The 25,966-nt window shown below is 38.5% G+C and overlaps 1 protein-coding gene across 4 annotated transcripts in view; it reads right to left on the bottom strand.

Moving 5' to 3' along the window:
* b3galt1b (UDP-Gal:betaGlcNAc beta 1,3-galactosyltransferase, polypeptide 1b) overlaps positions 1 to 25,966 on the bottom strand; it is a 49,545-nt gene that overhangs the window by 4,132 nt on the left and 19,447 nt on the right. Inside the window, exon 2 of one of the 4 annotated variants that reach the window (XM_065962463.1) lies at positions 7,742 to 9,802. The exons of 1 other annotated variant lie outside the window; for it this stretch is intronic. The gene's annotated coding sequence lies outside the window, so the exon portion shown is untranslated. Of the gene's footprint in view, positions 1 to 707; positions 764 to 7,741; positions 14,666 to 25,966 lie in introns of those variants that run through there. 2 more of the 4 variants (XM_065962464.1, XM_065962462.1) reach the window with 2 other exon arrangements.

The following is a 25,966-nucleotide window of genomic DNA, read 5'->3' as shown; positions in this document are numbered from 1 at the left end:
GACAATGCACTCAGGAAAAATGGCCATGGTGCAATACAACTCAACATTTACATCTTCAAAGCCAGCTGGTTTGAAATGTAGCTGTTATGTCACGATTTGAAGTCCATTTTAAGAAAGACTGCAATTACCTGCTCGTCTATACCCATGTAGTAAACTAAGGTACATTTTCAGACAGAGAAACATGCCTTCAAATATAAAGGATGCTTTGAAGACAACGGCTTCTTCTTTGTTAAGGCTGATCTGTCACATGTGCCGGACTTTAATGGCTTTAGAAGGAAAGGAAAATATTTTTTTATCTTGCACTGTGCCTATGTTTACTCAGAAACAGAACAAAGCAGATAATTGGCCTGAAACTGTCTTGAAACTGTCTAAAAATGCTGTTATTCTTCACTTCATTGTGTACTGAAGGCTTTTCCTCTGGACTTTTTGTTTGTGAGTATTTGTGAAATGACTGTCGGATCGCATAGGTTTTTGGAAAAATCAAACAATCATTCCCTCACACAACAGAAGAAATACACAGAAATGTCAATATTTTCTAACAGCACGAGGAAGGAGGGTCAGATAGAGCGAGGACAGAATAAAAAGGGGAAGAACAAGCAGTGACTGTTTGCTCTGAGGTTAATAACATAGTGAAAACAGAAACTTTCACAAAAACAAGGCGTGTACAACACAAGCACACAAACACACACTTACAGGTACACACTAACCAGGGCCAGCAGTCACTGTGTCCCACATTGTCGCTGTGAAATCTCACTTTTCCAGACTGGAGAAAAATATTTAGGAGACAGAAGTGAGGCGATGTTACATGACAGTTCATTTAGCTGCCAGTCTGTAAAATGTAACCCTCGGTGGCTTTTCAGAACAAAACAAGCATTTGTTTGGGTATCTTTAATGAGCACGCACTCCAACAGATTTGAAATCGAAATATCACTTCTTCTGAATATGTGCCATACCATTAATGTCACAACCAAACCAAACGATGAACCACTAATCTGTGTGACTATGAGGTTTGAGAGGATTGTGCTCCTCTCAGTGCATCACTTTAAATTCAACATGAGACATTTGTGTGACAGAGACAGAACTTTCTTAGCAATGCATTAAAATGGCATCAGCCCTAAAACAATACTGCATTTTCTCACAGTTCAAGACTCTGGCTTTTAACTAAACCTGCATAAACAACTTCAGTTCTTTTCATGGTCGTCACTCATCTTGTTTTTGTTTTTCATTTGACAGGAGTAACCTGTCAAACAGCACAGCGCCACACGTCAATCACAGGCAGTGCATAAACGCAAATCCTGCTTTATCATCAATTGTGTTATCAGAGGCGCTGCTTTCTTAATATGCAAGGCCGGCAACTACTGGGGGCACCAGTAGTGGAACCCCAAGGCCATAAATCACAGTTTTGCCTCAAAGTGTGCAAATTTTGCATGGACAGTAGAAAACCTCCCTAAGGGGGCCCCATCTGATAGCACTTACTCTCTATTCCCTGTTACTTGTCCCATGTTTTATTGCTGAGAAAACCAAAGTTTGTCAATGAAAGTTACAAAAGGAAAATTAAGATGCATTATCTGTATGGGAGTGAAAAAATAATGAATGGTTGGAGGGGCTCTTATAAATGTTTTTGCCTACGGCACAAACATACTCTAGAATTTCCCCTGTGTGTTATTAATAAAACCACAATTCACAAAATATTAATCACGCCTAATTGAAGAAAACTTAAAATCAGCACTTGGAACCATTAACTCATTGAGAGAAGCTTTACTTAGTAACTTAACTCATAATAAGTAGGCTGATTTTCTCATCTGTTTGCATACAATCTTTTTCAACCAGCGGTGTCACCCTCTGCTGGGTGTTACAAAGAATGCAGGCATGTTAAAATGCCCACTTTGTTCAGCAAAAATAATCAGGTTTAAAGCCAAAAAAAGGTGATAATCTCTGTGTTTTTATTGTAACTTGGTTTAGTTGTTCAACAAATTTAAAACGATCTGTTGTATTATAAGAACATTTTTCACATCTTAATTATATAAAAACAGAGGGCTTAGCACTGGTCCCTGGTCTATGGCCTCAAGAGATGCTAGCATGGTTGTTAGCTCTTCATCTTGTTGGTCTAAGATTTCTGGGGAGCATTTAGCGCTAAAACAGATCTTCAGAGTTATGAACTTACACCACAATGAACTGTGATACCAGATGATTTATATAGGATCCTGTTTTCATGACGCCATCTGTATATATCAATGTATATGTTGTTAGTCTGATCTGTTTATTGTTGATCATCTTATTTCACAGTCAGCATCACAGACTCCTCACCTGACAACTACCACTGTTGACATGAGCTTGTTCCTGAATAGCACTATTTCAGGTTCACTTTGTTGAGTCATGTGTTGAGGGTGAGATATGTCTGCTCTAGCTTATGTTTCAAGGCCTGTATCATGGAGCAGAGTCGCAGGCGGGCAGCCAAACCTTTGCAGCGCTATTATTCCAATCAGTCTCCATAATGCTGGATGTCACACCGAGACTCCGTCATAAAACCTCCCAATCTGTATGATCAAATTGGGCCGGTGGCGAGTGACTGGCAGAAGGTGACATATGAAATGGTCTACATGGGAGCAACTCAGAGCACTGGACCTTCAGGACACAAAATGAGGGGAGGGGACATAAAATGAGGAAATAATTAGCCTATACTACTAAAAGAGATCCAATTTAGCATGATTTATTATATCATGAGGAAAACTTGCAGGAGGAGCCCGACTCAAAAGACAACCATTCATCAAGACATGACATTTCTTTCTCCGGGCCTCTTTGTTGACTGTTTTTGCTGACTGTTTTTTTTTTTTTGTAAAAGGGCTTTCACGCTCTCCTCTGGACACACAAAAATGTTTTGATTCATGGCTTACTGACCATCTATAGACAGCTCTCTAAAGTGTTTTCTAATAACAACGTCTCAAAGTGAATAGGTCACCAGATTGAATTAAATGGAGGAGGAGGAGAACTGAGGAGAGCCTGTGCCAAAAATGTAAATTCATTACAACACTTTTTTATATGCTTGAGATTAGGAGATTCATTTTATTCATTTATTCGCTGCACTTTAAAATCCTACGGACAATATATCTAGCACGTGTTTTGAAACAAACGCCCCTGCTACTTTATGTTTTGTATTCAGTGATATGAAGATGAAATTATGAAGGTAACATTCCTCCTCATCAGCCTGAACCTGTCTTTAGTTTATGAAGGCTGTTTCTGGTGTTTCCATATTAAAACACGACTGAAACAGAAAAGCTAATTTGAAAAGACTGATTCACTGAATGAGCCCATAAAGCTCTGTTCAAACACTGTCCTGTCAGTTCTGTTCCAGAAAAATCTTTTGCACAATAAAGGTCTTTCTTTCTTTAAACACAGATGGCGTCAGTACATCGACGTAGAGAAATCACACTTCTCCGTTGTAATGTTGAATCACTTTTGACAGCAGCTTTGGTATCTAACTCATGTTTGAACTATACTGTGACAATCATTTCAAGATATTGTTTATTTGATTATTCTTCTTCCCTTAGACCATTTACCCATGTTGCTATGGTGACCAAAAGTGCTCAACATCACATAAACCACACAAATTAATCTCTACCAATAATAAGCAGCTTTGGTCTGTTTTTATTGTAACTGCCATTTACTGAATGAAAACTAATTAAGACTGACAAGACAGCTAATCACAGAACAGCCCTACAGTGTTTGTTATGACGAGCAGACAGAGGCTTTGTGGCATGAGGAAATGTGTAATTAACAAACACAGTTTATAAAATCTCAAAACCTTATCTTCATCGCTGTCTTTTTTGAAACATCAAGAATTTAAAAAAATCTTTATTATTAATAATCCAACATTTTAACTGCTGGACATTATTCACATAATTTCTTCACATGTAGAACACTTTGAGTCACCACTAGTTCCATCTTGTTTCTTTATTTTTACATTTAAACTTGTTATTGCTTCACATTATAGAAAGAAAAAGTTCTCCTGATCGTATAACCTTGCAAATAGAGATAATGCAGCTGTTATTTTCTAATCCCCGTTTACATCCACCAATGAGATGAGACTTTATTTTAAAACCTTCAAACTTCAAACATTATGGGGATATTAACATATTTTACTCTTATCACTTGATCTTCATAGTGTTCTGCTGCTATTATTTTATTTTACAGTCTTAAAAACAGGTGAAAAATCTACATTAGCAATAAAATGAGTGGAGCTACATTAAGCTGAGGGAAAACTCTTGAAAGATTAATAAACTGCCATCAGAGTAACTTAACTCCAGTGGGAGAGCTGAATTCTCAAGAGTATTGTCACAGCCTGGGAGAAAACTAATATCGGTTAATAATGCTATATATCTAAAAACACACATTTGCTTTGGTGGATGGATGAGTGATTTCAACTTAATGCAGAATTCAAGTTCAAGGCAGGATTGGCTTTATAAAAGAGTAGATTGTTGCATAGACAGACACTAAGTTTGGCATGCATATTTACATTCAATATAGTGTAATAAAAAGAACACGCACCAATGAGGGCCACTGGAGTATGTGCACAGTGCCCTCCACCCGGCCTGTATGAGGACTTTTCTCCTCAGTCAGAAGACTGTGACAGTAAAACTCCAGACTCAAGTCTGAAAATCCAACCACAGCCCCTAAGCACCAAACCTAAACATTAAGTGAACACTTCTCTTAACAACGTTTAACCCACAACATGGACAAATACACCAACATTCATTGATACTCTTCTCCCTCTCAAGGCCAACCAACAAAACAACATCTATTCTTCTCTTTTTCTTTCTTTCTGCCTTTTGTTTCTTTTTGTATTGTAAAGGTGATTGTATGTCCAAAGTGAAGTACATCGGGGAGTTTGTACAACACAAAGCAAGGCATCAAGAGGGGAGGAAACAACATCAGCGTGCTAACAAACAGCTTCAAGCCTGATCGGACAAAGGTGCTGACAGGCAGTGCACAGAGGCAAAGCACAAGATATTGATTTTAAAATATATTGTCATCGTCATCATCATCATCATTAACAACATCTACAGCTACTCATGAGAATCCTATACAGCATCAAAACCATCCTAAATGTCATCATCGCCGTCATCACTATCACCATTTTTTTATGCATTTATTTTAGAGATAGGACAGTCGATAGAGTCAGAAAGAGGAGAAAGAGAGAGTGGGCAACGACACACGGGAAAGGAGCCACTGGTTGGATCCAAACCTAGGCCACCCGCCTGCAAGACCACAGCCCATCATAGTTTGGTTGAACCAAGCTGGTTATTGATCTGTGGTTGCATAGAGGAACTGGCTGGGATGAGAAGAAGCTCAGTCTTTGAAAGGATTGAGTTGAAGGTGGTGCTCATTCATCCATTTGGAGACAATAGCAAGGCATGATGAAATTCCTACAGAGCAATGTTATCTGGTGGACTGACAGGAAGAGCTGGATATCGTCAGCATAGCAGTGGTATAAACAACCATGAGAGCAGATGATTGCACCAAGTGAGGGAGACTGAGCACCGACCCTTGAGGAACCCCTTTCAGTCACACAGAATGATTTTGGAGAGGAATTCAGAGACTTGATTCCAGACTGCGTTCAAGTATATATTTTTTTTACTTCACACAGTTTATAAGCATTTCCACAATATGTATTGTATGGATTTCATCCTGGTTTATGAGTTATTACAGTTTTAACAAAGATCAGTAACCATAATCATTGATTATAGATAAGGCTTGATTTTACCAGAACAACACCAGAAGTGATACTAGCTCTTACCAATAGGTGGTAATATGACTATGAAAAATTACTTACTTAATTACTTAATGTAGTTTTTAGGTTCCAATATTCTTCAACAGCAGCTACTGAGTGCTGCACAGTTTATGGTGCTTTTATGTAAATAAGATTTGATTCGCCTGTCCAAATGATTTAATTGTTCATTAGCATCATATTGTCCTCGGACAAAGTCCAGTCCTGTAGGACTTTGCTGTTCTTAACAAGCCAGAACATGGAGACTTTAAAATGGATCCAACCTTCAAACACTGGCTGTCCACAACTGTTGTTGCTATCTTTAGGCCCGGGCACAGCAGGTGCTGTAAATAAATCATTAGCTGTTTCTGAAACTATAAGCTTTATTTCCAGTTCTCTAGGTTTTGCCGGATGACAGGCGGTTTGGAAGATGGTGCCAGAGGAGTGATAGTAGTAACTGAAAAGCTAAAAAAAAAGGGAGAAACACAAAGTACAAAAAGTCAGTACAGTTGGGACTGTTTGCACCTTTCTGCCGTCAGGTGTTGCACAAAAAGATGGCGGTTTTCAAAGCAGAGTTGCAGACAAACACAAAGCCGGCATCCTACTGGGATGATGCCAGCGTACATCCTCTCTGAACAGATGCTGCCCGGTGTCCACTCATCTTTGTTCCCTTCTCTAAAGGGAAGCTGTGTCGCATGCTACGCACAGAATAAAAATGCTCACCTTGATGCCAGGAAAGGACATGACGTAGGTAAAGAGGAATACAACTCCTTTACAGTTTCATTTATCCATAAACCACCACAGAATTTTTTATGAGCTACAAACTTTGATATTAAGAGAGAAACGTCTACTTTGAATAAAAAAAAGAAGACAAATCACTTAAATGCAACAGCTTCCCTACTTAAAACCTATTGATGAAAAACAGCTACTGACTTAACAGCGTGTCTGACTATTATGAATATGAATATTCAATTCATCACCCTTTGCTGATTCAATAGAAATGCTATAAATAATATCCACAGTTAGTTGCAGGCGTTGATTTAGAAAGCCTTGTGACATTGTGCATCATTGGGGTCCACTGCCCTGCATCAATCACACAAGCACTCTGTGAACTATTACTTCTGTCTTACTGCCTGTTTCTGTACAAGTGAAAACAGCAGGTGTTAAAATATCTGTTCACCTGCTGCTTATTTAACTTTAAATCCACCTGTGACCACAAAACAATGACACAATGATGGGCATTGAAAACAAAGTAATGATGTTATGAATATAGCATTTAAACTTTAAGTACTAAAAATAAATTATTTGTTGCAAGGTGACAGGAAAAGAAAAGAAAAGAAAAGAAAAGAAAAGAAAAGAAAAGAATAATAGTTTGTTGCTCAAATTTTGTTTTTATTTTTGCTTCTGTAAGATCCTGAGTCACTGTTGAAAGGGTCCGATTATCAATTCCTTGCTGTGGTTACCCAGTCAAGATGAACTGATAACTATGTAAGCTGGTGGGGAGGAGACTCTCCTAGCTTCAAACTGCATTCTCCCAGACACCTATACCCTGCTTGCTCCAATAACCCAACTGAATAGCCCTAATACTATTATCAGCCACATCTGTTAACGGCAGCTCCCACCTTATGGATCTAAGCCTTTTGATATGGTGCTAGGATACATTTTAGAAAGTTGGCCAGAAAGCTCCAAGGGGCTTGTTAATTTACTTTGCTAGAGTATCCTATAGGAACCTTTTGAATATGTTATTACACACTACACCTTTAAGACCTGAATCCTTAAGAATGTAAAAAGTCAATGTCCACAATTCAAACTTTAATTGCAGTTTGTATATTTATTTCAGATTAAGCAAACCAAAGCATACAACTCAAGAATGTGATTAATTGTCAATCATTAATAGAGAAATGATTCAGTGATTAAAAACCCTAAAAGCCCGATTGATTGGGAGTTGAAGCTGATTAGTCCAATTATAATCCTTACCACTGAAAAGAGAAGGAAGTCAGCAAGGCCTTTGGCAGACCGCCTTTAATCGCCGGGCGGAGGAACTTGAAGGAACACTTGTAATCCTGTAGAGTTACTACAAAATTGTATTCCAAAGGTCGTCAATCCATGGTTGCAAAAGAAGCGAAAAGGACTCTGAGTGTCAAATTGTAATCCACAACCGATTCAAAAAATTATTGATCCTCCCAGCTGGCACGTTCTTCAATTGTCCCAGTTGCAGATTGTTGTACGACATCCTTTTCAGACGCTTCTAAACTCCATCTCCAAGTCCAGGAATAAACCCTCCGGAGTGTTTTAATCCAAAGTGGTAATCCGAATTTGCTGGAAGATACAGCCAGGGTGAACTCAAGCTCTGCGTGTCTGTCCTTTCATAGAGAAAATCACGGAACATTCTAGCACTTTCAAGGTGTGTGTGTGTGTGTCATGGCCACACACTGCTGCACTGTGTTTGACTGTGTTCTGACTTGTTCTATTTACCTTTAACACTATTTTTTATCAATCAACAAATGTGTTTCAACATCTTCAATCACAACAATCACATATTTATCATGTACATTGTAATATAACTTCATGTTTAGTCATCCTACAAATTCGACCCTATGGTTAAACGCTCTGTGTGCTATAATCATAACTCACTCAGTTGGTGTGCAACTCTTTCATTCACTCAAACGGGCCAGAAAGCTCCTAATTAGTATTTCTTCCCGTGATGGGCTTGTATGGGCGGTAAAGAGACCTCAATCCATCTTGACACTTTGCACCTCCCTCTCTCACTGCCATTGCTGTAAATCTTTGATGCTCAGTTTCTCACAGATCTTTGCATGAAGTCTTTGGGTTCTTCCACAGAGAAATGGGTGAGAGTCTTTGCAGAGATTTTTGCATTTGTAGTTCCCTGTGGTGGCCACTTTCAACAAACAACTGTAAACACTACAGGAAGAGGAGATACTTGGTACTAAATTGAAATGTGTTTTTACATTACCTAAAAATGTAATTTACGAATGGTTTAGGCTTTTATTTTAGAAATAGATCCATAAGCCAACAAGAAAATTAAACACTTTTTTTATTTTTGATTGTTTAAGAATAAGACCTTCAGAACATTACTGATTTTACTGCTGTTGTTCCTTTATCCTGTGTTCTTTGTATGGATCGAGTCCTGTCCTGTCTGTTTCTATATCTTGTCCCAAGTAATACAATGTGAAAGACCCTCATTACAGAGGCCAAGACACCACATTAAACTACACACGACATTGCTCAGAATAGCAATCAAGCTGCAAACCTCTGATTCCCCTCGAACCCAGAGGCAGAAAAACAAAGACATGGAAATGGGCCATCTCTTTTTTTTACAGTTTTATTTGTTTAATTGTTTGAAATAGAAATTTAGAGGTGCAGAGAACTCTTTTAATTTTGAAAAAGAAAACTCATTAAAAGTCACTCTATTAAAATAGATGGTCATCAACCTATAAATGGTCGAAGGATGGCAGGTTAAGAGACTTTTTTGACTTGGCTTTCAACTGAATGTATCTACACTAAGTTAACACCTCGGTCATTTAGCCGTAACTGAGTTTGATTCTACATGATTATCTACTGATCTACTCCACAGCGGTAAAACATTTCACTTGCACAAAACTCCTTAAAGACTCCTGGAGTTCTCGGGGTATGCTAAATGCGTGAATGCAACTAGCCAAACCTTTCACTCTGACTTTACCTAGAGTTTCTCCTGCCAGCCCCCCTAGTATGTTTCAGCAGAAAGTCTGGGTGAACTGGGAAAAAAGCAGCAGGATATATTCAGGAGAATTCACCTCAAGTGGGTGGGAGGGGGTGGGGATGTTTTTTCCCCTGCTATCCCTGCATATATGCACACAAGCGGTATGATCTCCATGTACGTAATTACACTGCTGCATTATGTTTTCTTTTAGCCAGTATGTTCGTCTCCACTCTTGTAGATATTGTGATTGTTGAACTACACATAGCATTTATAAAAATTGTCCTTTTTTTTGAGCAGGGAGGACCCACTGAGACCAAGGTCCCTTTTCCAGGGGTATCCTGCAGCAATACAAATAAAGAACAGAACAAATATAAACACATAAAACACAGTTCAAAAATAATGACCCACACTCAACCACACATTCAAACTTGCAGTCCATGTCCATTTCAGTGTTTTTACGTTTTGAAGCGGTTGTAATATTTTTTTCCTTCAGTAGTTCAGACACTATCTTAAAATGCTGTATGAATTAAGAGAGGGCGGATTAGCTGTCATTTAAAAAATCTTTACACATAATAGGTGCTGCAACACTAAAAGCCGTCTTTCCCTAAACCTTGTTTAGTTATTTTGAAGCCTTTTTGCCTTGATATGATAGGACAGCTGTTGCATGTGTGTAGTATGTGTCTCCATAATCCACAACTGGCAAAAGTGTAGCCTAATCTTTTTCTGCTGCACACTGTTAGGCAGGATTTGTTCCTATAAAAAAAACATGCTGAGGCCTTATTTTTCCAGTTAAACATGAAATGTGTGACCCACAAGAAAAATCCTTATCTAGCCAGATACACTACCAAAGTATTTCAACTGTTTGAGACACTCAATAATTACATTGTCTTCTGTGGACAATGCAGCATCAAATGGTTCAATGTTCTGTCTGAAGAAGATTTCATTTTTTGGGGGGGTTTAGCATTAGTTGAAGATGATCAAGAGCTTGCTGGAAGGAGTTAAAGTCAGTCTGTAGATATTAAAGGGCTTGAAAATAGGAGGGTGCAGATGAATATAATATTGTATCAGCAGCATAATTTTACAATTTTAAAATAAAGAGTCATATAAAGAGTGTAAATAGAAGTTGCCCAAGGATAGATCCCAGTGGTACTCCTTTGACTTTACATGACCTGCAACTGTTGCTTGAGTTCTATATGTAAAGTAGTTATGAGCCATTACTTGTAGGTCAGAGACAGTGTCATTTTGAGAAGAAAAATACTGAGGAAGGGATGAAACTTAATTGGAATTTAGGGAGTGTTGTAAGGTTGTTGGTTAGTGAGGTTATGAAATCATTTGTTACGCTTTCTTAAACATTGCATTAATTTCTTCTTAAATGCTGCAAATCGCTCACTAAATTTGTGTCTCTGGTTTGTTGCCCTGCTTTGTCTCTGTGTTATAGGTTGCAAGCAACTGGGCAATGGTCACCGATTTGCTGTGGGAATACACCACTGATGAGATACTTGTGCGGTCTAATTGTTTATTTAGCTGTTTTTTTTCCATTTGGTCGAGTAGGATCGGAGATGTGTTGTGTTATATTAGGGTCATCTCACACCATCTTAAAGTCTTCAGAGATAAGAGAAGAAGCCAATCTAGTATTGATTTAAAGGCACATATTCTCATTAGAACGTTGTATAGAGAACTCTGTTTTCCTTGTACTGCCACTTCATGTCTCGACCTAGGAGACCCCCCGTCAAACCAGGAAAGACCCCTGCTATGAGGTGAGTGTGTAGACAACCAGATTCTTTTTCAGAAGTGCATCCATGAAAACAGCTTTAGATAGACTTGAAATGATGAGAATATATTTTTTTTTTATCTAAACGCTGATTGCTTTTGACAAACTTTTAATTACTGGTATATCAAGCTATTCAGCCATCATTTCAATAAATATATTCTGCATAAATGTTGCATGGGAAATGTTTAATTATATTTAACAGATAATGCACTCCTTTTCTATTTTCTTTACTACTACTACAGAAATTGATCCCACAAACAAGATCCTTCTGTGTCTCAAATACCTGATGTAGCTTCCTCCTGTATACCAAAAGCCTCCATTTTGCAGAAAAAATGATTAAAAACACATCAGTTGGCCACAACATCTTGCTGTCCAAAATACTCAATGAAGTACAAACTGTGTAATGATCTGCGACGAAAAGTAGTCCCCATCACATGCACTATTGTAACGGTTATTTGTTCATTCTAAAAGACATATTGTCCAGTGTTTTAGGAAATTATTAAGTCTTTATAAAAACTAAGTATACATTACAAATGTTGAATTGTTGGTTTTGGTCTCAATCAAAAAAAAAAGCAATAACAGCAGCAATTCCTTTAAATGTACAACATAAAGCAGGACACACACACACACACACACACACACACACACACACACACACACACACACACACACAGCAAAGTGGAGAGAAGGACTCAAATAAGAATGATTTGTAATCCTATGTAATACATCCCAAACATGACTGACACCCTTTTATTAAGATTAAGCATACATTGCGCGCTCTAAATACGCAAAATGAGCCAGACGGGGATTTTCACTGCTTCCAGAAAGTTATTATTATAAGGAGGATTATCTTTCACTAAATGCCAACTGCACATTAAGATCACTTCTTGAATGTCAAACAAGCACAACTTGAGTGATGTGCTCAGTGTTACAGAGAGTGCCGTGGATTTTTGGCATTAGAGCATAACCAGGGGATAAATTGGATCAGGACTATCCAGGCACAGCCCCGGCCGGCAAACAGGCTCCAAGTCATCAACAGCCTGAGCTTAGCACTGACATATCCCTTTGTCAAAGGCAAAATGATCCACTAATACTGTTTTACTGTGGGAGAAAAAGGTATTGTTTACATGCTACCCACCCACTGTGTCCAGTGTCAGAACTGACACAATGAACGTTTGGACAAGCTTCACCAGTCAGTCACACACGGCCGGTCTGCAGTTTATGTAAACTAAGATGAATTGGCATGACGTTTGAGATATGCCTATTTAACATTCACTTTCTCCTCAAATATTGTCTGGTTGTCATTTCATAATGAATCAGTTGAAATGATGGAGCCTGTAAAAAAATAATAATAGTACATTTACAATTGTTATTCTTCTTCTTTTGTTTTACTTTTCAAATATTACTTGATGGTACATTCTAACTCTAAGTCTGGTTTTAAAATGTCAGCAGTGGGCAGCCACCTTCCAGGTTGTAAGGCCTGTCTTCAGTGAAAACATACAGACTTTACACAGCTATGAGGAGACACTGTTAACATGGTGTACTATTGTTGCTTTTGCAGTCTCTTGATAAAAAAGGGAATGTAAGCAGAGTACAGGAAGGGCCAATATGACACATATTTGACTGTAGTTACTCTGTACATGAAGTTAAATATGATATGGCAAATGAGGAAATTAAACTTTTCTTCCAGCTAATTCAGAAAAGCTAAATCTTTTGTTTGTTTGTCTTTTGTTAGGCCTTCAGTTCTTATAGGCACATACAAACAGACAGTGTTAACCTCAGGCTGCCTGAGGGGCAGAAGGGAAAAGTTAAAAGGCCACCAGCTGCTGGTAGCAGGCTGCAGGAAGTCACGATGCATTAAGATGGAACGGTTCCAAACCTATAGCATGTGAGGCAGCTTTAAAGGCACGGCATCAAGTGTTTTTTTTAGGCCACCATAGAGGGGTAATTTATCATCCAAGAGACATCACATCAACGAACAAAAGATGACTCACTGAAATGGTAGAAATATCTTTTTTTTTTTTAAAACAACACCTTTTTATGAAAAGTCAGCCTTGACATTTTCTTCTTTCAAAAACTTTTCAGAGAATGTTAGGAAGATATAATTCATTCAAAATGAATCGCAAATGCAGTTCTTTTGGAATCCTCTTTCCATCTAGTTTGTATAGGCCTATAGTGAATCACTCACAGAATCCAATCAGACTCAAAGCTGATCGTTTTCTCTTAGTGTTACTCTTATTGTTCCTTTTTTCTAGATCCTTGCTTGTGTTGTACTTACTCTCTGATGTACATCACTTTGGATGAAAAGCGTCTGCTAAGTGAATTATAGAATTGTAGAATCTAAAATCCTGCAGCAAATATTTTCGGATGAGGGAAACAGGGCTTTAGTGCGGTAATGTATTTCAATTCTAATAGACAAATTGAGAATCAAAGAGGTTATCTACTGCATGTTACCATTTTACTGCAAAAATACTGAAATAAAGTCAGAACCTCTTCTTGTTCTTCTCCCATTTATAAAGCTGCATGGAAAGAAAACATTTTTCTTGAGTGTTTGCACTAGAAACAGGCTTTGTCATGTGTCATCAGCTTTTTGCAGAGATGGGTAGAAATGCACAGATTTAATGAGAGGATGTTCGCAACAGAGCCTCTCCAGTCAACCATGTCACATCACAGAGTAACCAGGTAGTCATTAGAGGGGCAGATGGTGCTGCGGCTGATCGCTCTCCCTGCTGACCTATTTGAAAGTGTTTTCCCTCCTCATCATGAAGATGGAGAGAGTAATGTAGGGAACAGTGATGTTTCAATCAAGAGAAAAATGCAAAGTACACTTCAGTGATCTGCTGGAGGCCCATTTCAGCTTTGATGTGTGGGAGCCTTCAAGGGGCTGAACGAGCTTTGGATAGACCCAGAATAACATACAAAACATGTTTCCTGTTACAGCCAACCATATTACTGGAGAACATCTACGCAATTATCTGTTTTAATTATGCTCATGGATAGAGCTTCTTCCAAAAAAAGAGGTGAAACATCGCATGCTAACTTCTAGAACCCCATGAGAAATCGTGTTCGGGAATTGCTCTCCAAAAAAGGAAAGCCAGATGCTAAAAGCAAAATTATTTTTTCTTCTGCTAAGGATGAATAACCTGATGCCACCTGAATAAAGGTTGTAGACATGAACTACATCTCCCTTGAAACTACATCCTCTGCTGGTGGGCTGGATTCATGACCAGGATGTCTGAAAGACTGTGCTGCTGGGAGGGCTAGAGGCTATTTGCCATTGACTCACGAGTTTATGGCTTTCAAGAGAGGCTATATTAAACTGTTTTATTCAGAGAGACTGTTTAAAACATGGACGTAGTCTCTCTTTGGATTCTGGAGAGGCATTATGAAGCAAAACAATGACAGCAACCATGTTGGAAACACTACCTTAACCTTTCTTTAGATCAAGAAAAACAGGCAAAGTGGAAGAGCTGAAGCTTTCCTCAAGGGTCCTGGTAAACTGCTACAATGCATCCACCTGTCAGTCAACTTAGCCATGCCCCTATTTATGGCTAACTAGGCTAAATCAAATCAAAATGATTTTAAGGAGTAACAAAATGATGACAAGAGTGTACAGGTAAAATAAATGAGCTATTAATACCAGTTTTTATTTTTTTTTAACCAGACATATTAACTTTCGCTGTAAAAATGGGCGTTTGAATATTGGACCTTTATTAGGATTTTTTTGGCTTTTGCATCTAGCCCCAAGTGGAAATGTGAGGAACTGCAGTTTTACACTTCTGCAGTAGCTTCATTATTAGACACCAGAGGATGCTGCTTGTTGAAAGCAGAACATTTTATTGCGCATGTGTTAAGTTAACTCGTGCAGGAAATAATTACCGTGCTCGGTTTGTAACATAATGCATAACTGAGATTTGTTTAGAGATCCAACTATCATTTTGCAATCTTAACGTGTTCCTGTTGCATAATAAAATCTGCTTCCTCTGAGATGGATTACATACATAATGAAGATGTCAAAGCTGGATTGAATAAGAAACTAAAAAAAAGTATTGCACAGTGCTGTATGAAATATCAAAGACACATCAGAGGGATGAATGTTTCACTATCTGAGCAGCCAGAGATCCCCATCATCACCTTAATAACCAAATTTCAACACGAAGAAGAAAATATCACACAACCTAAAGGCAGTCATCTCTCTTGATGGCACCTCTGACGTTAGGAATTTACATTTATTTTCCCATGCACAAGAAATAACGCCACAGGAAGAAAGCAGACAGGTCTTTTATGTTGCAGAATGCCTATTGAGTCTCATTTTGTAACATTTCAGAAGATGATGAAATAGGATGCAGCAGCCACGGCAGGAATAATCAGAGATAGATGGAGGAAAGATGAATCGTGGGTCACTTCTGTGGTGCCTGTCACGGCATGTCATCCAAGTCAGAGACATGGAGGAAACTATAATCTTCACTGTGTGTTACCAAACCACAAAATAAACAACATCTCGTGTGTGGGAAAACAAGGTCTTTAAGTGCCTGACAAACCAATTTGTCATGATGGTTGTTTAAAAAAGGATGCGCCTTGTCTGCATCATTTCCAGTAATTCTTTTTTTATTCACATTAGTTTTATATTTTCTATATTCATACAAAATCAACTGGATGAGTTATTTGAAAAGTTTGCGGATACTGAATACAGTAAACCTTGAACATCTCAGTGTCAAACTTCTTGGGTTGCAGCTATAATTTTGCCTTGAGGGAGACGAATGCAGCACACAGGTGCAGAATTTAAGATAAAAATGTCTCTCTTCAGGGACCTTTAAAAAAAATCCCTAAAGGAAGGATTGATGTGTTAAAATGTGTTACAGAGCATTAGGAGCACTCTTTTTCCTTCAAAGGACCGGTGATGAATCAAACAAAAAGAAACAAAATGAATGTGATAATATAAAAACTGCATTGTTACAAAAGATAATAAAAAGCACAACATAATCATCATCATAATGTCGACAGGTTACATATACTTTAATGTGCTTTTCCTTACATCATTGTAGTGATCAGAATAAACTTCGTAGCAGCTTTATTTACACTTGACAAACTGTAACCTCTGAAATAAAGTTTATTCTGTAATAATGCTGCAGGGCCGCAGTTTTGGTCCTCTCTGTGAGATTGGGTTTCGGTGCCCTCTTCCCCATATGAATACTACCACACAACCACAGATAAGATAATTAAAAAAAATAAACAAAAGATATGCCTCTATTACAGGTGTAAATCATAAAAAATCCCCAAATTACACACTTACTGGTATGGTCATATTATATGACAATGTGCAACATAATAACCCATTACATACCAAATGAATAAATTTGGTATTGTGAGATAGATCTATCCTCAAATCCCAATGCAATGTAATAGAATTTATGGGGGGATACAGGGGAGCTCTTTTCGGGATCCTCCCTTGGAATACTTATTTAATAAACCTCCTTTTTGATGCTATTTTCTGCCCTCCAAGCAACTTGATTTTATTCAAAGAACACATCTTGATAATTGGTCATTTGCAAAATCTATGTAGCTCAGTCCTTTGTGTACTTTACAACTGTCACCTTTAAACAACTTTGCCTGCCGACAGCAAAACAAAGTCACCGCAGGGTGGCATTGTGGGGAAAAGGTTAGGCAACATTTGAGGTCAGGGCCCCTGCTGCAGGTTGTGCTTGTATCATCTGCCAGCCTCAAACACACATGTCAAAAACAAACCTCTTTCTGTCCTGCTGACAGTGTGTTTATAAACTTCACCAGGGCCGTGTCTGATAGCAGACAATACACACTATATAGTGAATTAAATAACAGATACACCATTTTGTAATTCTCAGTGAGCATTGTCATACCTTATATAGTCCACTCATTGTAGTCCACAATGCATTGTGAAAAGTAAGAAAACCGATGGTCACTATCCAAGCAAAGTGGTTCAAAGATTTTTGCGAGCAGAAAGTGACGTTTGACTGCTCTCAGGTGGACGAGAGGAGAGACCAGCATGAATACAGAAATCCATGCTGTTGTTTACCGTTAGCGTTGAGCCTTGCCTGGCGTTAAGCTACATGGTTTAGTTGTGCAACAACTATGACATCACTGTCGGCAGCCAGCAAGTAAGCGAGGAGTGTCTGAAATGTTTTTTGTGCTGAATGAGTGCACTAGTACATTGAATGTTCTATATAGTGAGTAGGCAGTGGGACTGGGTGTGATTTTGGACATAATAAGATCAATCTTTAAGTACTGTTTGCTCGCTAAACTGTTGTCTGTGTTGTGTTTGAGTGTTAATTCAAGTGTTAATTCAAGCACGTATGCTGTTGAGCTTTATTTGTGTTTGTTAATATGTGCATTGTAATGTTAATACTGAAGAAATCTCTAGAAATCACACCTGAAAGTAAATGATGTAGTACATTGGAAAGTATTGCAAAGTTGTCAAGGTGCAGTGAGAGCACTGAATAATCAGAGTCCCTCTGCACCTTTGAGAAAAATCTAAAGACCCAGCTCTTTCATGAATACCTACTAACTCAATGATGATGGTCTCCATATTATTGATGATGATGATGGTAGTGACGATGGTTTTTGTTTGATAACGATGACTTACAAGATGGTTTCTATACTGATTAGAGCTCTCAAGAACTGCCCTCAATGTTGTGCTTTGCCTCTGGTCACTTCCTGTCAGCACCTGTGTGTCCAATCAGACTCAACGCTGATCGTTTGCTCTCACTGAAATTGTTCCCTTTTTTCTAGATCCACGTAAGTAAGGTTTTATTAAGTCACAAAGACAAATAAAGGGCACTGTGTGAGTGGTAATGGTAGAAGAGACAGTAGTCATTTACAGAAAAGCTACCAAAACCAATTGTTCTTCCTTCCTATCCTCAATAGAGCAAAACTCTACATTTATGTAATAAACCAAAAAAAACATAACAAAAGAGGACAAGGAGGAAGAGAGGTCACAAGCAAGAGACGAGCTGCATCTTCGACGCTGAAAATTTAAGATGAAATAGAGGTGTCAAAAAATGCAGTTTCTTGAATGGCCTGCCCTGACAGTAAGTCATTCCCCATTAGGCCCAATTTTAAAACACAAGATCTCACAGCCAATCAAAAATGTTTAACAAGTGAAATATTTCAATTTCAACTGAAGTTTATAAGTACAGTGTAGGCTTGTCAAGAGATTCCAACATTTTGACTTCCATACCAATACCAAGTTTAGTATCACTATACTCTTTAGTCTTACTTCAGTCTGACGTAATGAATCCATTTAGAACATGAAAGAAGCATCTGACTCCCATGTGCTTATGTAATCACTAATGCCTGACCCATTGACTCTTCGATTGTTTTTAACTGTTTCACTAGTTGGACAAATGAATCATTCCCAACAGATGATACAACAATGGAAAGCTTTATTTACCCTAAACAACAAAACCAGGATCAAACAGGCTCAGTCTGACCTGACCTGCAGGGAGTAGTCCTTCTAACAAATGGTGCTTATATTGTGTCCTAAAGCTGGAGGCTAAATGCATAATAAACACATTATATGGCAAATATACAAGAATGTCTTAATTTTACTGCTCTCAGGAGTTGGTGGGTCATCTGTCCAGATGGCCACAGTAACACTGAGTGACCTCAGCTCAGGTGGCAAAATGGACCATGTGCTTTTCCACTGTGCCACTGAAAGGCCCATATGGGAGAATCAGTCACAGACCATCAACTCGGAGGCTGGCAGAGATTTCGCCAAACACTCTTCCACATGGCTGATGCAGCTCCTGACATGAGTGTGAACCCCATCTGTCAAACTTATATTTATCTGCTTCAGAAATATATTGAGCGATCTGGTAACTTATGTGGAATAATAAAGTAACGTTTTGATGGAAGTAAACAGCACCGAGGTTTCATCATAATCTCAGAGTGGAGAGGACATTTGAGCAGCTTTTTACATTCAGAGACTCTTCAGAAACTATTATTACTTGATAAACAAAAGGTTTGTCTTTAACTTCCTTCTGTTTATTGCCCATACAAGAGACATGTGACATTATGCAAAAGACTTATTGGATGGAACCCCTAATCTTCCCCTAATCTTCAAACAATGATGAAGATAATCACAAAGTGATGCATCACGATATCTGACTAACTGAAGAAAATCAAAAAGGTTAAGTGCAGGATGAATTATTTACTGCAATTTAGTGTCAGTTCAACTCTTGTCATGCTTCATCCTTGAACTTATTTTCCCTGCTGCCCGACTTTATCCTGTGGTATTCTGGGTCTTCTTTTTTTAAGATTCATTTTGGGGCTTTTAATGCCTTTGTTCGAGAGACATGACAGTGGAGAACGTCGTCAATCAGGGAGCGAGCGAGAGAGAGAGAGAGAGAGAGCGAGAGAGAGAGAGAGAGTGGGGAATGACATGCGTGGAAAAGGAGCCACAGGCTGGATTCAAACACGGGCCGCCTGCTTGAGGACTTTTACCCTCTGTACATGGGTCATGTGAACTAACCATTAGGCCACCACTGCTCCATTTTTCTTATTTTTCACCTTCTGTTGACTTTCTCTCAGTCAGTTTACATACTGAATGTTACTGATGCTGTTTAGTATCTCCACATGTCAATGTGGGACAACAGTAAAAAAGTAAAAAAAAAAAAAAGAAGGAATTGTTTAAACTAATTACAGTTTTTTTTTTAGTTTTAGTTTTTTTATTTTAATATTGTGTCATACATACATCCATATGCCACATTAGCAAGTTTAAACACAGTTTCTGCACATCTGTCGGCCCCGATATTTCAGATTTTACTTCCTGAAACAATAATTCTCTTAAGTCATCATATTTTGTACAATGCAAAAGAAAATGGGACTCTGTTTCAACTTTGTCCAACTCATGCATCTCACAAAGTCTGTTTTCTACTGGAATATCCATACATGTTTAGGATTTGTATTAAAAAAAACAGCTATTAAAAATAAATACTTTCATTCTTAAAAAACAAGGCTTTTTAATCGATGCAAATTAATAGCAAATGCTAAATGTCCTCTACCTTCCTCCTGTTTGGAACATCTATCTGAGCTTGTGTGATATGTGTCAGCTCAGCTCTGATTGGAGTAAAATAAATGTTACAACCCTCCCCTGTCTCCCCTACAGATTGTAGAAATAATAGCATTTACTTTTAATATGAAACAAGAGAATAAATGAAGTGGTTAACTTTTACTTCAAACAATGTGCCTCTCCTGGTTTATTGGAAATTTTAAATATGCTGATTACTGGAAATAGCAGATGAAAAATGTACTCTATTTGCTTGACTGTGCAGATTGGTAAACCATACGTTCTCTTAATGAGGTTCTCATCTCCAGGTTAATGGGGGTCTGTTAACGTGCGGTTTATGAAGACAGGCATTAACTTGTCAATAGAGTAAAAGCGGCTGTGGGACCTGCACATGTGACAGGAAGTGATTAAGCATGCAGTGGTGCTCGTCTCGGCACACCATTAATGCACTCTAAAAGATTTTCCTCCCTTCTGGTCCAAATGCACGGTCACAGTTAGTGTAAGCAAGTTAACATGACCCCTCCTCTCAGCACAGCCTCTCCCCTCAGCATTAATGATGAATCATTATGCAGGGGAATCTGACGTTTTCATCGCTTTATCTATCGGGCTGCAGCACCCCTGTCAACCCCGTAGACACCCCTGTCTGAATCCTATTATCTCTCTACTTACTTTAGCCCCCGTGGCAGTGTGAAGAGGATCGCACAACCTTCTTATGAAGCACTTCACAGTGACACATGTTGTTGACCACACAGCTGTGGCAGAATACAGAAAAGCATTGTGCATACAGAATGAGATGTCATGCTGCACTCCCACACACACACACACACACACACACACACACACACACACACACACACACACACACAGGCAACGCATACGTGTTTTTTTATTTTATTTTTATGATCAAATGCACCCACACACAGCACACAGAATGCAACACACAACCTTTGTGTTCACACTGCTCTGCCTCTGTGTGTGTTCCTCTTCAGGTTCTCTTCGATTCACTGCCCCCCTCTCCCTGACAGCTCTGTCATAAAATATGCATCCACTTTCAATATGTTGGGATCCAGAGTTTACACAGGGAACCAAAAGGAGTAGCCTGCTTCCCTCGCCAATCCCAGACGTAAAAGCTTCTACTTTTATATAGCTTCAAGCCCTCTTTTCATCAGTACAGTGCTGTGGATAATTTATGATACAAGTTAGTACTGTAAGGCGAACACGACAGCCGGCCACCACGAGTCCCTCATATGCCGACCTTTAGCCCACTGATCAGCAAATGAAGCATTAAAAGAAATACATTTCTCCCTAAATCAGGCCCTTTATTAATCACTTTAATCACAACACAGTGAATACCACATATGTATGTATCTTGTGTATCTTTAAACTCATGCTACTTGGTTGTATGTTTGTGCAAGCATTCAGCAGCGAGCCAGCAGAACCCATTTGAGTGACTCAGCAGGACAGAAAGCAGGGCACAGGGAAGGATGATGGGAGACATCCTGTACAGCTTGAGGGCTCTCATTACAGGTAGATGGTAAAAAAAAGATAACAGAAGATGATTGTATCTTGAGAAACTGTTTTCCAAAATGTTTACCCTGGTCTGGAACATGTCGCTATACCACAAGAGCTGAAAGAAAGATTACAAGTTTACTCGTCTGTCCAAAAATAGTTCTCTGTTTGCACTAGATTTGTTCTTATATGGAAAACAGTATTGCATCAGCCTAGAATGCTATCTGTCTTCAATGTGGTGAGGGGTATCAATGCAACCTTCCAGTAACCCCCCCTAGGATATCTTTTCTTATTAAAACAAATAATAATCAGACTTAGCGATGTGTTTATTGAGAATGCTCATGTTGCAATATTGATGAAATTGCAAATATTTGCCCTTCTTGGTATGACACATACACCTTTAGTTAGTTATCAGAATCAGTATACTGATGAATCAAAGGTATCTTATAGTTTCTAACAGTACACTGATAATTTCCAGGTTTCTTTGAAACAGAATGAAATGTTCTGATCAGGAGTGACTTGTAAAATACATGTCCTCTGGAGGCTGTCTGTTTTTAAGTTGGAGAGTTGGATGTCCATTACATTCTTGACTACACCCCTGCAGAGTCAATTGTATAATGGACATCCAACACTCAAACTAATAAAAAAGGCACTCTATTCAGGCAAATCATAAAAACACACTTGATTTTGGATTTGAGTTGGTATCAATAAAATGCAGTTTGTCTCCTCCTTGATCAAAAGAACCACAGTGAGCCACACGACGTAAAGCAAAATCAATACTCTCTTTATTCTTTGTGATGCAGCGACAAAGTGATTCATGTCCAAATCATCAGAGAGAGAGAGAAAGCTCACACCATCTGAAGTGTTGTTCAAGGCCGTGTGTTCAGTTCAGTGAGCACAGAAGCCTGAGATGATGAATGGAAGAGAAAGTGGAGAAAGACGTGGTAAATGTTGCACCAAATCCCCGTGTTGTGCTTTATTTTCTTCCACCTGAAATATCAAGGCGTACTCGTGCTCAAAGGCCTTCAAGTCTAAAGATAAAAGACAGACAACCTAGTACTTGATTCTTGTGTTTCTTTTGCAGTTGTTGTTATATAAACCTCCAGGTGCTATAATGTTGGCAATTTGCCGGTCTAGAGATTGTATTTGTTTTCCTTAAAGTCAATAGTGTACACACAGTAATCATAGATGCTTCTTCTAAGTCATGTTGGCTGGAAGCCTCAGATTGCTATGGTGTGCAAATACAGAGAGTGAATAACCATAATATCATTTTTCTGACTGAGGTAAACGGCACCAAGGACATGGAATTAAAAATGCTCTTGTGCTGAGAGAACAGCTGCTCCAAAAAGTCATTAACATTAAACTGTGTGGAAGGCCACTAGATGCCCTTTATGTGATGACGCCATACTTTGAATCACTGCCACATCAAAATGCTACGGCTGTTAATGTTCACTTTCGAGGAACTGCGTGTAATTGAGAAAACACTCTTTCTGTAAAAGCATGTAAATATATATATACGTACATAATTTTAAACGCAGCTGCAACAATTTGTCCGGTTCAAATTAGGCAGCATAAGGAAACTTCAAACTTGTTAAATGCAGGTATTCATCCTTATTTTCTCATTTGTGATAGTAAATGAAGAGTCTTCGGTTCTTTGACAGCTAACTGCAATTTGAAGGCAATACATGCCATAAGCAGAGTGATAAAGTATTTTTCACAATACATACAGTACATATACATATACTGTATATATATATATATACATATATTGACAGTTTACTGAGAAAAAGATGAATCCATTCATCATGAGTCCAATAAGCAATTGTCCTTTTTATTGGCCACTTTTGCGCATCGTAAAGTAATTGTCAAAGCAACATTCACATTTGATCAAATTTGAAATTGAAAACTAATCAGCTTAGTTGTATACACAGATGGGAGACAGAGAAACTTCAGCTTTACTGGCAAATGGCCAATATTCACTTTCCTTTCAGCTCCATTTTGGTCTCCACCACCTCCAATTTGTCTCTCCTGATAAATATGGCTAGGCCAACTAGGTAGTTGCACTGCTGTTTGGCTCAGGTCAGGTATTGTTCTTTGTTAATGTTTGTGTTTTAGCTGCTAGCATTTTGAAAAATGCTCCTCCTTTTTATTTTTGTCCAAATGTTAGCTAAGCAGATTGATACCCATTTTGAGTAAGGTTAGCTTAGCTTCACATAAAGACTGGAAACACAAGTAAACAGCTACCTATGTTCTGTCCAAAATAAAATAATGAGCTAACCATCAACTCCTTAGTTAATGTTGTATTTTCTTTCTCACATCCTGACTTTTTACATTTGGCATACATTAGCTGTTTCTGCATTTTTAACTCTATGCTAAGCTAAATGACCTGTTCCTTGACCATAGATTCATATTTACCAATGGACATTTGAGTTGCAACAATCTTAACCAGCTCGCTGCAAGAAAGCAGGTTAGCATGTTTTCTAAAATGTCAAATATTCCTTCAATGTGCAGTCTCCTCCAGATAAACAAATCTTTCAGATGTCTTTTTGTGAGAGGTTCAGAAATCTGGAGAAAATCTATATCCATCACAACAGGGCATAAAAGTCTCATATTTTTCAAATGTGTGTGTGTGGGGGGGGGGGGGGGGGGGGGGGGGGGGGGGCAACAGAACAACAGCCACGAGGAATAACATGCACAGCACAACAACAGCCTGCCATTCATCAAATGCCAATGCTTCAGGTGCACAGAAAGAGGGTTTTTATGTCAGGATGAAAGGAAAGACTGCTGGTTTGTTTGCAAATGAGAGTCAATAAAAGGTGTACCACTGTGTCCTGGTTTGTTTCAGAGAATCAGACCCAGAATCTTAACTATGTGACATGTATGATTCCATACAAAAAATGGCACAGTACTATTTTGTCCATTTAAACAGCCCCCATGGAAACATTTTCTCTGCATGGCTTTTTGTTGTTTGTCCAGTACACCTGAAACATCATGAGTACTCAAAATACACCTTCTAAGTTGCATTCTTCTGGCAGTTTGGCTGCCAATTACCGGAACAAGTTAAACTCAATTTTATTGAGCACAGAGAATTGAAGATCCTCCCGAGACCTAGCATATGGTGCATTATTTAGGGGGTACACAACAGATTATAATTAAAAGCTGCTGTGTGGTCTTTTTTCTAAACTTTTAAATCTGGCTTAGTGACTCTGAAAAGACTAATTTAGGGCAGATTGGACCACATTACCAAGAATATCAACTTGGGGCATTAAATATCGCTTCAGAATAATAAACACGATTGTGGACTTTGAAACGGACAGACACCCCCCCCCCCCCATATCTCATTCAAACACACACACACATTCCTGTTACCAGGACTCATTCTAGAACAAAATGACTTGGGGTGCATCTGAGATTAAAGAGGGTGCAGCTAAAGTGACTTTAGCAATGAAAAATAGCGCAGGTGTTATGGATCCTGCATGTGGCCCCTGCTGAACAGATGTCATGATCATCAGATCATGGATGTAGTAAACACGATCTGAGTCACTGTTGTCATTTGATATCCTTAATAACTCATAGAGAAAAAAAAAATTGCATCAATTGAGGGTGCAGATATTTAAAGGTGCAATGCATCATTTTGCACCTTGGTAGAACTGGACCTGCCTGTCAGGACTTACAGAGAATAAAAGTGTGTCATGGTAAAAGTTAGATGTGTTGTCTCAGGTGCAGACAGAAAGAAACTAATGATGCTCTGAGAACAGCACTTCAAAAATATTTCTTCTGCAACGTTTGGTGTCCTTTTAAAGCTCAAATTGTTGTATGAGAGTTTCTAGTTGGACTGTGGGAGCTTCTGTTGCTAAGGTGAGTGGAGATGCTATGATGGACACTAAAACATATTGAAAATAAGTGGGCACAGACTGTTTCTGCCCTGCATGGAATGAGATCTTTTTTTTTTACAGGGTTATATTCACAGACATGCTCATGCATTGTCTATCAATAAAGAAAGATTAGAAAACATTTTTCTTTACGTTCTTTATGCATGAACATAAAGTAGAATGAAGTAACAATGTGTAAAGACGACCAACTTTACCAAAGAAACTTCCCCTTTGTGTTGTTTCTTTACATGCTAGAAGCTACCTTTCTTACAACATTTGAATCACTATGTTCCTGTGCTGCAGACAG

Source organism: Labrus bergylta, chromosome 13, assembly GCF_963930695.1.
Source record: "Labrus bergylta chromosome 13, fLabBer1.1, whole genome shotgun sequence".
NCBI classification, from domain to species: Eukaryota; Metazoa; Chordata; class Actinopteri; order Labriformes; family Labridae; genus Labrus; species Labrus bergylta.
The sequence above is the reverse complement of the archived record's forward strand: the minus strand, read 5'-3'. Positions and strand labels throughout refer to the sequence as shown.